General features: G+C 36.7%; 1 long non-coding RNA gene across 4 annotated transcripts in view; it reads right to left on the bottom strand.

Annotated features, from left to right (window-relative positions):
- The window catches only part of LOC108449228, a 320,210-nt gene that overhangs the window by 238,610 nt on the left and 64,701 nt on the right, over window positions 1-16,899 (bottom strand). For 3 of the 4 annotated variants that reach the window (XR_001865356.1, XR_001865358.1, XR_001865354.1), the window contains one exon: window positions 16,749-16,813. The exons of the other annotated variant lie outside the window; for it this stretch is intronic. This is a non-coding gene — a long non-coding RNA (uncharacterized LOC108449228). The remainder of the gene's footprint in view (window positions 1-16,748; window positions 16,814-16,899) is intronic. 4 annotated transcript variants of the gene reach the window in all.

Genomic DNA, 16,899 nt, shown 5'->3' with positions numbered 1-16,899 from the left:
AATTTGCATGTGCAAATGGACAGCACTGTGCATTTACCAATTATGTCCACACATATCTCTTTTGCTCCTTTTGAAAAGATACCTATATTTCCCATGATAAATCCTGGCTAAAGTCCTAGGCCAGTTCAAACTGCCTTAGCCAGAAACTGCAGACATAAAATACTTTCCAGGTGGTACTCAGTTCCTTGCAGAATCAAGCCCCAAAACAGGGAGTTCTTGTTGGAGTTTCTACAGTGAAGCTACTGATGGTTATGATCATCAAATAAGCAGTGCAGCCCAAAGGCTTGCTCACAGGCTTAAAGGAAAAGCACTGTAACTGCAAACTTGCACAGAATAACAGCTTATTTAGCTTCCAGTAAATGAAGTGTTCATCTAATAGATTTTTTTTCTTCCTCTGATGGGTAAATGCTTCCCCTATTACTAACGTGTGAAATGATCTAGAGTATTAGTGTTTGCATTATGCAGCTACAAGCACAGACCTTGGAAAAATGATGGCTTCTGGCAAAATTTACTGGAGAAAAAAAGTTCCAGATAGAGATTTGACTTAAGGCATTACTGTTCAATGAGGAGTGGTTTGGGCAAGATCTTATTTCCACTTTTGCCTTGCAAGAAAATAGTCAATGACTAGTAAATGAGTTGGAAATTATTACTATAATTACCATGTCTTCAAAGCAGCCGTTGGAAATTGTGCATGCGGCAACAAACTAATGAAGCTCCAGTTGCACAAAAACAAAAGGTCACAACGACATGGGAGAAGCCACAGTAGAAGCTGTTTTAAGAACTTTTCCCATATTGAAGGCAGACTCTGAAGATGATGGTGACAACGCCATCCTGCCCTGCATAGTTTCATTGTCTCGACAGTGAGTCTCCCAGTAATGAATGCCTGGTGCTGTCAACGCACACCGAGGCATTTGGAAGTCCTTGCAGAAAAAAAGAGACAGGAGGCATGGGAGGGGGGATTTTAGGATGAATCTGGAAAAGTGCAGCCAAAGTATATTGGTGACATGAAGAGAGATTTGTTTGGTCAAATCTTGTTTATTGCGTAAGTAATCGCTCGCCAGCATGCACTAATTTCATACAGCATGCACCGAAAAATTCAGCATACATCCTTCTCAAATGATTCAAGGTCAGTGCTGCTCTTTATCTGTTCTCTCATAAGTAAGATATTCCTGTGGGTCTCTCAAGAGTACCACAGTCACATTTTTCCTCACCTTCAAATTTTCTCTGCTTTTGCAGAATAAGAGAAAAGCATCTTTATACAGGTTCTCCCTGTTTACTTTTTAATGAAAATCTGCATCAAATCAATATTAAAACTTTTAAGTGCATTCTTTTCAAATAAACAGCTAAAAAGAAATAATCGTTGGAAAAACAGCACAAGCATATTGTGTACAGGTTTTACACCAGCGCCCACGCACATATTTCTGCCATGACACCCACTTTTCCACATCATTCCTAATTTGCAATGTTCTTGTCGCTGGGCCTGATCCAAATCCCCCTGCAATGAACGTACGTTTTTCAGCTGGTTTCAGATTGCCTGGGATTCAGTCAAGGCATTTGGGCTATAAAGAGCATATCAGGAATGCTGGCTCAGAAGAGGGAGGAGGATGTGAGTGGTACTTTCACAATGCTGATAAGCAGCCAAGAGTACAAAAAATAACTAAAATTTCAAGTTGTATTGATGAGAAAGCAGGAACTGTCTTTCTGACTGTTCTATGACAAAATGATAACCCAAATTAGCCCTTAAAGCCTTCTTAGACATGCCTGAGAATAGAAGTCTCTGCCTATTAAAGATCCTGTTCATCATTTTTTTCGATTTCATTATTTTAGATTTTCTTTTGGTTTGTTTTTTTTAATCTTCCCAAAATCTATTCTCTCATTCCTGACAGTGATTGCTCAGGCTGTGGGATGAATCCCTTTGGCAACACTGAAATTCTTAAATGAAGCTTCCTGGATACTAAGTAGTAACTTATTCAAAAGGTTCATTCAATGGGTGCTACTCATTGACCTCTTTTCTTTATGCCTTAGCATGAATATCTAATTAATACCCTTTCTTAAATCACCATCATTAGCAGTTAATGACAATGGATTAACAGAATATATCACCCTCCCCGTATTCTGCTTTGAGTATGGGAAAACAAACAAAAAAATTACATCACCTCCAGCTTTTTCAACAAATACTGAGGATGCAAAGGAAGTCTGTGTATGATGATTTTATTTTACCTCTTAATCTCTAGTATTTGTCATAGTGAAAAAACACCAGGTGTGATTTTGCGTCTTTGTCTTACACCTTTAGTTATTTATTCCAGTGACCTGAGTATATTCACGGAGATAGTCATTATCACCTACTCTGTCCATGAAAAAGAACCACTTGCATGAGGCTCAAATGATACAGCACGTACAGCCAGCTCCCCTGTAACAGATAGCATGCCATTTGTTAACTGCATTTCGAGTCTGCAGTGGTGTGGACTATAATCTTCTTTAAAATATCTCTGGGGTTGCTTTTACAGGCTTGGAAAGATACAGGAAAAATATTACTTCCTTTGGAAGTAACACTGCATGTGTTTCTTCTATGGCAGGGCATGGGGCAAGACAAGGTATACATAAAGCAGTGGATGTTTACAAAATTAACATCACCTCAACTCTTTGTGATGTCTGGGACTGTAAAAACTTCCTAGTTTTATGAAAAGCACTTCATATTCAAAATGAAGAAACTGTTCACACAAAAAAAATTTTCAAACTTCAGCAGACAAAACTACCATCTCTATAATGCCAGAATTTTTCATTTGCAAATAAGAATATTTATAAAAGTGAAATGTGATCAGGATGCAAGTAGCTAACTTTCATTAAATTTTGTAAATAGGACAGCAGGAACTCTTTCTGGACATCTCACCTCCCCTACTCCAAAACCAAGCAAAACCAAAAGAAAAATCAAAACCTAGCACATCATTTCTAAGTTATTTAGTAATTTCACCACATATTTCATTTTAGGAAAAGATTTAGAGAATATAATTAAATTACTTAGTAAACTTTAGGAAGTAATCAGGAGAAAAATTCACAGGACTGTGTCAAAAACTTCTGGCTGTTTATTTAGGACAACACAGCTCTCACAGCAGAGTAACAGAATGATCCATAACTGAATGTTGACACTGTATGTTTTCCAGGAAGGTTTCTTCCTCCCCCAGTGAATCCAAAGACACCCACGAAGGCAAATCTCATAAAAATATCCAATAGTTCCTAATATATTCCGTTTCCCTCTTGCTATTTTATAAAGCAAAATTGACCAGGTCTGACATGTAGATCCCTGATCCCTCCTAGTCCCAGCAGACACTACAAGTAATAACTAAATGGAGACAGCATGAGTCTTCCTATGTCCCACAGCTTTTTCAACAAATACTGAGGATGCAAAGGAAGTCTGCATATGATGATTTTATTTTACCTCTTAATCTCTAGTATTTGTCATAGTGAAAAAACACCAGGTGTGATTTTGCGTCTTTGTCTTACACCTTTAGTTATTTATTCCAGTGACCTGAGTATATTCACGGAGATAGTCATTATCACCTACTCTGTCCATGAAAAAGAACCACTTGCATGAGGCTCAAATGATACAGCACGTACAGCCAGCTCCCCTGTAACAGATAGCATGCCATTTGTTAACTGCATTTCGAGTCTGCAGTGGTGTGGACTATAATCTTCTTTAAAATATCTCTGGGGTTGCTTTTACAGGCTTGGAAAGATACAGGAAAAATATTACTTCCTTTGGAAGTAACACTGCATGTGTTTCTTCTATGGCAGGGCATGAGGCAAGACAAGGTATACATAAAGCAGTGGATGTTTACAAAATTAACATCACCTCAACTCTTTGTGATGTCTGGGACTGTAAAAACTTCCTAGTTTTATGAAAAGCACTTCATATTCAAAATGAAGAAACTGTTCACACAAAAAAAATTTTCAAACTTCAGCAGACAAAACTACCATCTCTATAATGCCAGAATTTTTCATTTGCAAATAAGAATATTTATAAAAGTGAAATGTGATCAGGATGCAAGTAGCTAACTTTCATTAAATTTTGTAAATAGGACAGCAGGAACTCTTTCTGGACATCTCACCTCCCCTACTCCAAAACCAAGCAAAACCAAAAGAAAAATCAAAACCTAGCACATCATTTCTAAGTTATTTAGTAATTTCACCACATATTTCATTTTAGGAAAAGATTTAGAGAATATAATTAAATTACTTAGTAAACTTTAGGAAGTAATCAGGAGAAAAATTCACAGGACTGTGTCAAAAACTTCTGGCTGTTTATTTAGGACAACACAGCTCTCACAGCAGAGTAACAGAATGATCCATAACTGAATGTTGACACTGTATGTTTTCCAGGAAGGTTTCTTCCTCCCCCAGTGAATCCAAAGACACCCACGAAGGCAAATCTCATAAAAATATCCAATAGTTCCTAATATATTCCGTTTCCCTCTTGCTATTTTATAAAGCAAAATGGACCAGGTCTGATCCCTCCTAGTCCCAGCAGACACTACAAGTAATAACTAAATGGAGACAGCATGAGTCTTCCTATGTCCCAGTCGGCTGCCGTGCAGCAACAACCCTGGCCCTGAAAAGCTTTAGTGGGAGAGCGAGTCCCCCCCCTCATTTCCTCAGCTGGACTGCTAAGGGTCTTTTAGCCTCAAACAAGTCAAAAGAGAAGACTTTCATGAGTGCAATATTATTATTATAAAAGCAATTCAAGCATGCTCATATTCTTCTCATGAGCCATTAATCTGCTTCTCTTCCACTCAGCTTTGCTGAAAGATACAGGATGTATTTTGCATCACTTTTTTCATAGAATATCAGAATTAAAAGTTGTCTGAAGGCCACACTATGAATTTAAACCCTGTTTTTCTCATCTTGGCTCAGTTGAGAAGCATTCACACAGCTAAAACTCCATTAACTACATGGCTGCTAAAGAAAGAGGATTTTGGTTCATGTTAAACATATGCCCTTTCAGTTTTCCTTTAGTCCACCAGAGAAGTTGAGCACTGCCAGAATCTTACAGCCTTATTGGGCAATATTTTAATTTGGACTGTTATCTTTCACTGAGAAAATATTCCACATTTTATGACACTGTCCATTAGAAGCTCTCTAGAGCACTACTGTGGTATTTAAGAGACATGAAACATTTTGATAAATAACAGTCACTGTTGTTGAGTAACTATGTAGGAAAAACATTAAAGTTTATCTAGCATTTAAAGAACAAAAAAATCAGGGCTGATAGCTGTACCTCAATACGATATCCATCTTTAAGAATTCCTTATGGGCACAAGCTACGAGCATAGATGCCAATGCTGACTCTCAGATTACCTTATTTTTAACAGGAAATTTAAGGAAATCATTAACAAGTGATGATGTTGTAACAGATGATCGCTTTGGTTGAGAATGCCAGAGATTTTACAGCCTGTTTAAAATCTAGGTGGGAAATGTGTCAAAATGATTTTGCTCAATCCAGTCACAAGATAAGCTGCAGAGGGCTGACTTCTTATGTCTTGTATCTAGTAGTACAGAGTACAGGGGAGAGGAATAGGAACAGGATTCCTCATCTCCTGTAGCCTGCAGGCTACAGTTGTGGCTGCAATGGTTCTCTGTTGTTCCACACTATAGGAAAGCTTTCATTTCCGTGTTCCAGCTTCAGCAAACAAATCATGCTTCTGTACATAAGATGTTTTAACTTATACCACAGAGTCAAGTCTCCAGGTACATTAGAATGAGATTTGCAGTTTGTCAGCTGAGGATTGATTAATGAATATCTTCTAATTACAACTTTCTGGAAAACATGAACAAAACCAAACCAAAACACTAGGAAACCCTGTAGGATATTATTTCCTAAAAATCCTCTAATTCTACATAAGCATTATTTTCTTTTAATGAAGCTGAGAAAAAATAAACAAATAAAAGGAAAACAAACTGGCATGAAAAGGGGAAAAATGTGTATCTACTGTTTCAGCATACTTTATTTATAAAGTGTTTATAGCTCAGGTCAGCTCAGAGGTGCACACAGAGATCAGTGTGAAACATGCACAGGCATCTATTTTTAAAGCTGTTGGGGAACAAAGAAATATCTGGCATGTTTCCATCTGGAATTGTTTTTAGAAATGCCATCTAGAGGGGCAATGCAGAAACCTGCTGTCAAAGAATAAACAGCATCTTTATGTAAGGCAATTAATTCTTCAAATGTAATCCAATCTGTGAATGGCTGGTAAACAAATGGGGTGACTGCCAGTATAAATATTTATTTGGGAACAGAGGCAGCTTCAAAACAAGCAAAAGTTTGTCCCAAGTAATTGGTGCACACACGCTGCAGAGAAGGAGCATGAATGGCTCTAAGCAAATGCTCCTTGGAGTTCTACATGTGAATTCCAAATATACAGAAACATTTTAAAGACTCTAGTGTTATTAACAGTTCAGTGAATAGATCATGACTTTTTTTAATTCCTCCAGTGACAGCTGGTATAAGTTGTTATTGAAGCAAATAAAGCCCAGAAAGCTATTTGATCTCCATTACTTATACTAGAGGATCCACTAAATGAGATGAGTCTAGTACTGCATCTGAGAGCAGGTAAATGTTAGTTACCAGCTAGCAGCTACAGCCATTTCAAATTTTACAAATCTTAACCTTTCAAAAAATTTGAATTTAAAAGGGGAAGATCTAAAGAAATAATTAAATATTCTTTGTTTATGGGACAACTTTAAAATGAGTTAATGTTTTATTAAAAAAATATTGCCATAATTTTGAAATTGTAAATCCAAGTAGGAGAACATAAGAGTGGTTCTTCCTCTGTTTATTCAAGCACAATTAAAATGCTTTGATTACAGGTAATAAATTAAATTGCGGGATATAACATACAAAAAATGGTAAAATGCAGCCTTTGGAAAGGAAATAAGCTGGACTATGAATGTGGATTGATTTTTAATTTTTTTTTTTTTTTTTGTCCATATGGCCTGTTCTGGACCAACTGACAAGCAAAATAAGATGCACTCTAACTATGGAAGAGCAGGGAGCTCTCACCATGAGTGTTACTGAAACTACCTTTTACCTGAAGCATTAGAAATCATGTGGATTTAAAGTTAAAATGTTCAGCTGGCCAATATTTAGTCCCTGTGGTCCTAGCACACTGACTGACAGCAGTGGTATCCATTGTACCACTGGATAGTCACATTTAGTAAGAAGTTATGCCAAGATACAAAGGCATATCTTTAAAAAGCTTGATTCTGGGAGGTGCTGAGTCTACTGAGAGTGCAGAACATGCTATGGCTGAGGTCAAAACCTGTAATTTTTTCCACAGATTCTGAAACAACTACTGAATCTTTTGAACACATAAAACTTGCTGAGAAACAAGTCTTCTCTACAAAATCTGAATGCAGTATCAGAATAAATTAGAATTAAACAGAGATAAAGTTAACTACTTCAAAATACAAGGATGAATATGAAGGACATAACCTTCAAGCACTTCAGTCTCTCTCTATGTGACACATTTTTTCAATCTGTCTGTTCACAATATTTTATTTCTTATGTAAATGAGATCCAGCTATTATCTGGATTTTACCTACTCTCACAGTTCTTGTCTCACTTGGAAGCTTTCTGTCTCAGTATACTTGAAAGAGAAGATAATTATCACAGAAGATAACAAAAATTAATGCCCTTTCAAAAGGAATAGGAGTTTTCAAACAGGTTTTTCTGTGATGAGAGACTCTGAAGCAAGGGCCACATCTCTCTGAAATGCCTGGTGCTATCTGCTCTGCCTGATAATTCAGTTTTTGGTTGCTGACATAATATACAACCTTGGCTTTCCTACTTTAGTATTCTGAACCCTCAAAAAGAGCTGCAAAAGAAAACCGGGTAATTAAATGCATGACATTCACAGATATCACGTTCAGTCCCTGTAGGTTTGTTTTCTACAAGAACCAAAAACAAAGAGAGGCTTAATTTTCTTTTTTTCCTTATTGTTTAAATACCTGAAATTTTACAACATGTCCCTAGAAAATTAATGCCCAAGTAGCAAAATTTTGGCATTCTCTATAGCAAAAGTCTTGAATAGTTATTTGCAGTTTTCCAAAACAGGGACAAAAAGAAAAAGACAAAAACCTTTTTCAGGTTGACAGAAGATATTCTGCTGTGGACTGAATCTGAGTGTTGGTTGTCACTGAACCTGACCTTCAAACATATGTGCAGCACAAATCTGCACCTTGACTTGTTCCAGCCTGTTCCATTCCATGTACTGACTCTCCCAAGTGACTGACAGGAAAAAGTAATAGGTGTCCTTGGTAAATACTTGGTGGTGTTTAAGCATTTAAGGGAAAACTCTGAGCTTAAAAAAAAAGGTTAAGCCTCTTTAGCTAACAGACTCTCTGAACTGAGGAGGTATTTTCATCCAATAAAACTATTGTGATTTTTTAATAGGTGTGAGATACAACTGTAAATTTCAAAAGGAATAAGCACTTTCAGACCTCAGAAATTGTGAGCCATTGTGGTGGTTGTTTTTAAATATAAATTAAATAAAAGTCCATGAAATTACTTGTTATGAAGACCAAAGGATTGATATATATTTTTGATAGAAAAATCTATCAACTGTCAAATTTTAAACAGAACAAAAACACAGAGAGAGGAATATTAGCAGTAGCAAATTCCTCCTCACAAACAAAGTTACTTCATAGCATTTGATGAGGGTTAACAAGGAATGACCTCCCAAACTTAGCAGGAAAACTCTACTGTAAGTTTTTCCTCAAGAAAATACTGTTCAAAAGCGAGAGTTTAATGACATTAGGTTAATTAATTTTACTAACAAAAATGTTTTGAAAGTCAGAGGTTTAAAACATTAGGCAAAAATATCAAAGCTTATAATAGATGTACTAAAGGAACCAAAGATTTGTTCTTATAAGAGTTTTTTCTTTCAAGGTAAAGTATATTTCCTTTTTTAATCAATCTGCTGTTCAGAAAGACACATCCCTATAATTTTTAAAAAGTTTTCTTGGGAAGTGGGAAAACACTGTTAATTATAGAACATTCTGAATATTCTGAAATATAGAACATTTCTGAAATTCCTGAATAGGAATACAGAAAATATTGTTCATGTGTGCCTTGCCTTTATCAGCTGTAGATCTCCACAGGGGAGAGCTAGGGAGAAGGAAGGTAATATTGAAAAAAAATAGTGAGGGTTAATTAACATACTGCATCATGCACAGTGTTGACTCCTGTCTTGTATTTAAATTACATTATTATTTTGTTCTAAAGCTCTCATTTCAGTGAAATTAGGCATGTAACACTGAGATAAATGTCTTTACCTAGTCCTGGTGTACCTATGTTAGTTATAGCAGGTAAGGATAAGGATTCCTCCTAGCTCTAGACTATGTTAATCTAATACTATTAAATTGCTATACAAAAAGTCTAATAGAGAAAGTTCTAGAAAAAAAACAAATATTAAATCCTGACCAAGGGTCTGAAGAGGGATGGAAAAGGGAAGTTTTGGAGTTTTCCTCTAGCACAGCACAAAAATATATAATTCAAAATTTTTCCCCCCTACTGTTTTAATCAAATCCTTCTGTAATGTTCCAGGGAAAAACACCTGGCCAGAAAGGCTCACTATTTCACCTGCACCTAAAAAAAAAATCTGTGATGTCAATGACTTTGCTTCTATTAAACTAATATCTCTACAACTCACCCCCTGCCTGACACAGCTCCTTCTGAGCTGGTACCTGAAGGCTGTGCTGTTGCCTTTAAAGAGGAAACCAGAATCTCCACATTATGTAGAGCACATGCCACTACAAAGAGGTTGCAATTTATTGTTATCTCTGAGAACAGCCACATAAATTTCACTAGTGCTAAATGACAGCAGTGCTACCACTCAGCTGTATTGCCTGGCAAGCTACAAATCTGACATTTTTCAGTCTGTTTAATGACTGGCCTCTTAAATAATGAGGAGTAATAGTTTGATGACAACCATAGTGCAAGTTCAAACAGTGAATAGAAACTTGCATGACCCACAAGAGAGGAAGGATCAGACTCACACCTGGTCTCAATATGTTCAAGTAGTAGAGATTTGCACTCACTCACACTGGGTCTAGAGGCTAAATTTCCAAATATCTCCCCAGTGGAAGAAAACTGTGTTTCTTATCTACCTCTCATAGTATGCTCTGCCTTTAAAATTGTCCCTAAAATGTAAAGAGATAGTAAAGCACCATGGCTACTCTTTATTCTACTCTCCACAGTTCTAAAACAGAAGTCATACTTCTCCCTAAAACAGAAAGTATGGAAATATAACTGGAATTGGAATAAAGGCATAAACAGGTTTTCCTTGTATTTTATAAATTAATATGTCAAGAACAAATAGAATGGAATGAACAGTAAATAAGAGAATCAAAACCTTCCAAGTGTTGTTAAATATACTTGGAGGAAGATTTCTATGAGAAATTCTGCCCTTCATTCCACAGAAATAGCAGAAAAATGATCTCTCTATACTTCCTCTTTATACTTTCACAAGTACTTGTCAATTTTCTAAAACGATGTTTGTCTAACAGCATCACTGGTACTTAGTCCACATCCTAAGAGTGTAATATTCTTTTCCTGAATGTTCCCCCGTTCTGTCCCCAGAATCTTTAAGACATAAACTTTTCTTTAATTAGATTTTCTGTTCCACAAAGACATGTTTATACATTGAGATAGCCCTATATGTTCAATAAGTAAGTGGCAGTGGTTATTCAATGGCCTGACCCAAGTGACGGGGTCAGAATTCAGATCAAGAACTTTGGGTGCATCCATAGGGTAACTCACAGCCACTCTTCCACCTCTAGTGCATTTCCTCAGAGCCCAAGAACAGGAGGAAATTTGTTCTAAATTTATGTTACAGAAACAATTACAAACAAAACAGAAACTCTTCCTGTATATGCTCCTGTCTAGAACAGGTAACGTGACATGAAGAGCTAACTTAGGGTTTAACTGGTTATCCAAACTTCATAGTGAGAAGGAAGTTTTCTAACAGTTCATTATCATTATATATACAGTGTAATAACAACTTCTTTGAAATAGACATCCTACAAAGGACTCATCTACTACTATCATCTTGAGAGAACAGCATTTAGGTAAGTCCTTTATTGATAGGTTCACTAATCAGCACATTTTCCTGAAACATCCAGAGTGTTGGACTTGCTGTAATCTTACTTAGGTGACTAAAACAAAATCTTGTGCCAGTTTCAAGAAACTTCTTAAGCATTTTTACGGAACACTCTTAGAGAAAATGTCATATAAAAATTTATACCTTTACAAAACTATCTTTTTGATGATGGAAAATCTCACAAAAAAAGAAAACGATGTGGAGTTTTTTGGTGTTTTGTTTTTGGTTTTTTTTTTGAGATATGGTAGTTTTCTGTGGTTATAAGAGTTCAAAGTGACAACTCAATGCAGAAATTCCTTAAATCACTTTTTTGTGCTTGATGGTTTTTGTTTAGAGAAGCAAAGGTGAACTGGCTCAGTAAGTTGGTGCATGCAAGTTATAATTGTTTTTCCTGGGCCCTAAATGAGGAGAAAATAGCATAGGATTTAATAAAAAACAGGAAGTAAAAGTCCAGCTATTGATTCACAGGCTGCTTATTTGTAACTTGCTATCCAAGAAAAACAATAAATGCTACTGTATGCCATGATTTCTGAAATATTTGTATTTTCTCAAGAAAACACAAAGTCGTAACTTTTTAATTGAGAAAAACTATGTCACTGTATATTGGCTTTTATTGCAGTAAATAAGAATGGTATATCATTTCTTGTTTAATTGTATATTGTGCACTGCAGAAGCCATAAACACACTCATTTCATATGGAAAGGGCAGTGTCTTGAACTGTGAAGAAAAATAAACAATCTCACGAGAACTTAATTGAAATGAAAGAATGAAGGACAAATCAGAACTAGAGAGGAGACTAAAATATACTTTAACTCAAGCAAAAACTCAAGAGGGAGTATTCAATAACACGACATGGTAGCATAATCTAGAAATACTGATAAACTCATAGCAAAAACAAGCTAGATACTGTGACTAACCAGAAAAAAACAGTCTGCACAAAAGTCAAGCAGATTCTTCCCATTTGGTAAAAATCAAAAGGAATATAACTGAATTTCAATAACTGTTTTCAATGTCCTTCTAGAAAAGAGTTTCATTTTTAAGAGCATCAATTAAGAAAATTAATGAGAATGAGTGACACTCCCAAGATAAAACACCCTTAAATCAGCTTCACCTTCATACCTAACAATCCTGAGAAAGTAAGGTGAGGAGCTCTCGGAATCATTTATATTTACTTTTAGGTATTTTGGGATGTTTGCAATGGGCAGTCTCCAGAAATTTTGTAAAAACCGAAACTCTGACTTATTCCAAGTTAACAGGTCTGTCACTCACCCAGGAAGATCTGATTCCTGAAGGTATGGACAAGTTAAAGACTAAATGCAATCAATGGCACTTGCTTCACACCTTTATCACACCTTGGTAAATAAGCCTTCTTTTACTTTTTTGAGGAGGATCAATTTGAGCTAAAGGCTGAAGAAAATACGTCTTACAATTGCAGTTACCATGTCTAACTTTACCACTGCCTGCGGTAAAATTAGACATGGCAACTATAATCTTCTGATGAGGCCAACAAAAACTAACAGTGAACTAAAAAAGTTTAGTCTTTCTCCCTTGTTTCACCAGCTGATTGGCTGTTCAGTATTTTTTTAAACACTATTCCCTTAACAGAAAACAGTAGCATGTTCTGACTATAGATTTTCAGTCTCATTGACCTCAATGAAGTCAGGATTTCCCTCACGAATTCCACTTAAAAGGACAACACATCTTCCAACCAGAACACCCTCAGTGTTTCCACTGTTTCTGACTCACTAATCTTTGTCTCCCTCAATCACAACTAGCCATGCTTCATTGTATACAGTATCAAAATGGGGGAAGAGGTGGGACACACATGGACAGACACCTCCGCAAGAGACAAAGAAAAGTCATTTCCTGAGGAAACCTCATCTTTATTTTCCTTTCATCTGTGCTCCCTAACAAACACTGTAAGAGCACAATGGAATAAAAATCAGAATAACAAATAAAAGCTCCACAGTGACATCTATTCCTCATATGACTGTACATGTTAATTACTTAACACGGCTGGATACCATTACACTGCCATGTGAACAATACACGTTTACTTGTTCTCTGAATCCCTGGCTTTGGCTGTTTCAATGTTTTATTTAGTATTTTGTTTTCTATATTATGTTGTCTATTCTGCAATTCCCAGCAAAACTACCCTGCACCTAATATGTATATTTGTTTTCTTGTGCCGTTGCTTCCATTATGTCTGAAATCATGAATCGACAGAGCCTGCCTGACAAACTTGTTGAGAAAAATGCTACTTTGCAGAGTGACTTGAAGGCAAATATCCCTATTGTCCCTAATTTACTGTCAAACCAGGAGGAAAAAAAGCCCAACTCTATTCAAAAGACAATTATTTACACCATCCGAAGTACTATTCTTCTTCTATATATGAAACCATTGTAATTTATAATGTCTGTGCATCCAAAATATCAAATTGACATGACAAATAGCAAGATTTTCCCAATTAAGAGTAAAAAGTATTACTTTTACTTGATTCCTTCTCTCATCTGGAGGTGATATGAACAATGTTATCTTGGTTTGGTGTTTAGAGCCTTGGAAAGTTGTTATTTTCACTTCAAATGACAAATTAATTTCAGAGGTTTCTTCCTAGACATCATAGGGAGCAAAAAGTCTTGATCGAGCCTTGTATAGTATGGATTAATTTAACATGACAAAGAGCTTAGTATTAGGTTTCAGGGTAGAAAATTCAATTCACTATGAGAGGATGCATTCTCTATGCCCTAGATGCATTCTTTCTACCCTACCTTCAGCTTTCTCTCCCAGTCCTAAGCAGCTGTAGTAATTACAATAATTCCTAAATGCTGGACAATTTGCTTAAGGCAACAAAATTTTATCTGGGCCAAGTTTTCTCAAGATTAAGAGCAAGATCTTTAATTGCAACAGAAATAAAATGGACCTTAAAGAAGAAGAAAATATATATATCAGTTTCATGTGATGGACCTCCTCTATGGGGTCTCTGTGGCACAGAATTAGGTACCAAAGCTGTAAAAAGAAACATAAAAGGCAGAAATATCCATCAACTTTCCTAATGCCAGTTTATACAGCTGTTTATTTAGTTCCTATGAATTCTGCTCAGTCTCTTCATTTTCCCCACATGTTCTCCAGGAAGCTTAGAAATGCATTTTCCCTACAAGCTGCCCATGCGCAGCACGCTTGCTGAAGTGGACCCAGCCCCACAACAGCTACCTCACTAACATCTGGGAACTCTGGAAGAAGGCTCAGCTTCCGAAGCTGTTTGTACAGAGGAGAGATTTCCATATAAAAAGGGCCTATAAAAAAGACAGATTTACAATTCCCAGTTTGGAAGCGCACTGGATAGTCTCACGTGTTTCAATGCCAGCACAGTTCATTCAGGTCAGGATTTGCTGCAATATAGAGCCCTACAAGCAGCAATATCTTGTATTTTCACAGGAGAAGCACTCAGAGGTGTTAATTTCTTTCCTGTCCCTTTTTACCCTCCATTTACAACTGTGAAACCTTACTGAATATTCCATACAAACAAGAACAAATGTACAAGTGAGAGAGGATACTTTTCCCTTCAGAGAAATCAGAGTCAATCTCAACCAAAAAGATTCTGTGAAACTGTGAAGTCCCCATAACAAGACCACAGGGGTCTGAGCAAGCCCTGTTCTTACTGTGACTTACACTCATAGAGTGTTTGGCCTCAGGAGTCAGTACAATTTGACTCCAAAATGTCCTGGCTGGAGCTAGTTTATATGGGAATAAGTCAAACGTTTTGAATCCCTTCATAATAAACAGTATTTGGGACTAATTGTTACTGTTTTCCTGAGGAGCTTTCAGCCACTTTTAACACAAAATGTTAGTACCTGGTATTTTGAGGAGGTTTAGAATGCAACCCCCAACCTACTGAAAGATTTACAGGAAAAATCTTTCTCTTAATGGCACTGTCACTGCCATAGGAACATATCGTATCTGTCATTGCAAACCCCTGACACCAGACTTAACCTCCTGCACAAATACACATTGCAAGCTGTTTTGCCAGACAAGACATAACTATCCAGCTAGCAAGAGAAAAACATTTTGTCTTTTAATTGCTTCCTGTAAAAACCGTTTAATTAGAGTGCTGTTTTGTAATTTGGTAATGAAAACAAACAAAACTATTTGTAATCCAAAAAAACCCCAAACAGAATAAAATCAAAGTTTTTTTGGAATGAAGGAAATAGTGTGGGGAGGGGGAAGGTAGAGTTTTAATGTGTTTTTTATTCGTGGAGTTATTCAGTCATTCTGCTCAGCCTGTTCTGGAAAGAGCATGATAAGATACACTCACAATCTCTTTTTTTTTTTTGGAAGATGCAACACAAATCTCTAAGGCCATAAAATCTCCCAGTACACTTCAAATTTTCCTTCTCTTCTCACTACAGTTAGTAACAACACTCAGAGTTGGATCCAAGATCTGAAAGCCAGAGCCACCCTTCAGATGTGCAAAAAAACCGGGTTAAGGTCAGTGGTGGAACTCCATGAGGTAGGAGAATGCTGGGGAGCACCCTTGTGAGCTGAGTGCTAGGAGGAGCAGCATGACAGAGCCCAGCACACTTACAAAGGTACCTAAAAGGCCCAGTCACAGAGTGAAATGATCTCCAAAGGCCTGCACTGCAGCATGGATGCACCTCATGGATGCAGCCCTGGTCACCAGCTCCAGCCACCCTTTCCAACACAGGCACTCAGCCCTGTTGCAGGGAAGGCTACCACTGACCATCTTAGAAAACCACTTTATTCTTGCCCTCACAATGAAATATTCCAGTAAATGGCCTATTTAACTATTTCCAGACTGACATGCCTGCACAATATTTTATAACTTTGGCAATTTCACTGTGAAAACAGAGATTGTATTTCGCTAACAACACCAGTTGCCAAAGCAGCACATTAATGCTCTTCTCAGGAGTAAAGAGTGCAAAATGAAGACATTCACTTTGCAGTAAGAAGAGAACAAAACAAATTGAACTGAAATGTGTTCGTTTTAAAAATCACCAGTGCGCAGTGAACAGTTTTATTGGTATGAAACTGGAATGACACTTCCAAAGCTGAATAAACGCTAAGCACATTTACATGTGTGGAGTGCAACCGTGTGTGACTTCAAACAAACTCTGCTGTTTATGAGAGAAAACTTCATATTTCATTCTTTAGATAATATTTCTTAACTTCTCTTCCCATTGTTGCCGCTGGGGACCAGGAGGGAAGCAAAGAGGTAAGAGGTGTTTTACAAAAGACAACTTTTAGGTTCATTTTGACTTCTTGCTGTACCTGAATAATAAGAATATGATGAAAATTGTAAAACCAATTGCTTAGCTGGTTTTCTGATTATGATGTGATTCTTTGCATAACATTTGTAGCAACCATAGCTTAACAGCTGAAAACATAGCAAATATCTTTGTATAAGGCCTAACATTGGTAAAAGTGGAAAGGTTGGGAATTATACCCTATGTCCATTCTCTTTTTACTTAGATTTTTTCTCCTTAATAACTTGCCTACGCAGTTATATTTGCTAAGTATAAAACAACATAAACTCAGAGTACACCACCCTCTAGAGAATAATAATATGTCAAATTGTACCTTATTTCTCCAATGGTCTCACTGGCCAGCACTGACCTCACAGAAGCAGGGAACGGGCAAAACACCTAATAAAAATTTTAAAATAATAATTTAAAAATTATGTTTGTTGCAATAAACTTAAGACCTACAGTGACAAAAAATGAACTGGAAT

The sequence above is a fragment of the Corvus brachyrhynchos genome, unplaced genomic scaffold (assembly GCF_000691975.1).
Source record: "Corvus brachyrhynchos isolate BGI_N302 unplaced genomic scaffold, ASM69197v1 scaffold258, whole genome shotgun sequence".
Lineage (NCBI taxonomy): Eukaryota > Metazoa > Chordata > Aves > Passeriformes > Corvidae > Corvus > Corvus brachyrhynchos.
The sequence above is the reverse complement of the archived record's forward strand: the minus strand, read 5'-3'. Positions and strand labels throughout refer to the sequence as shown.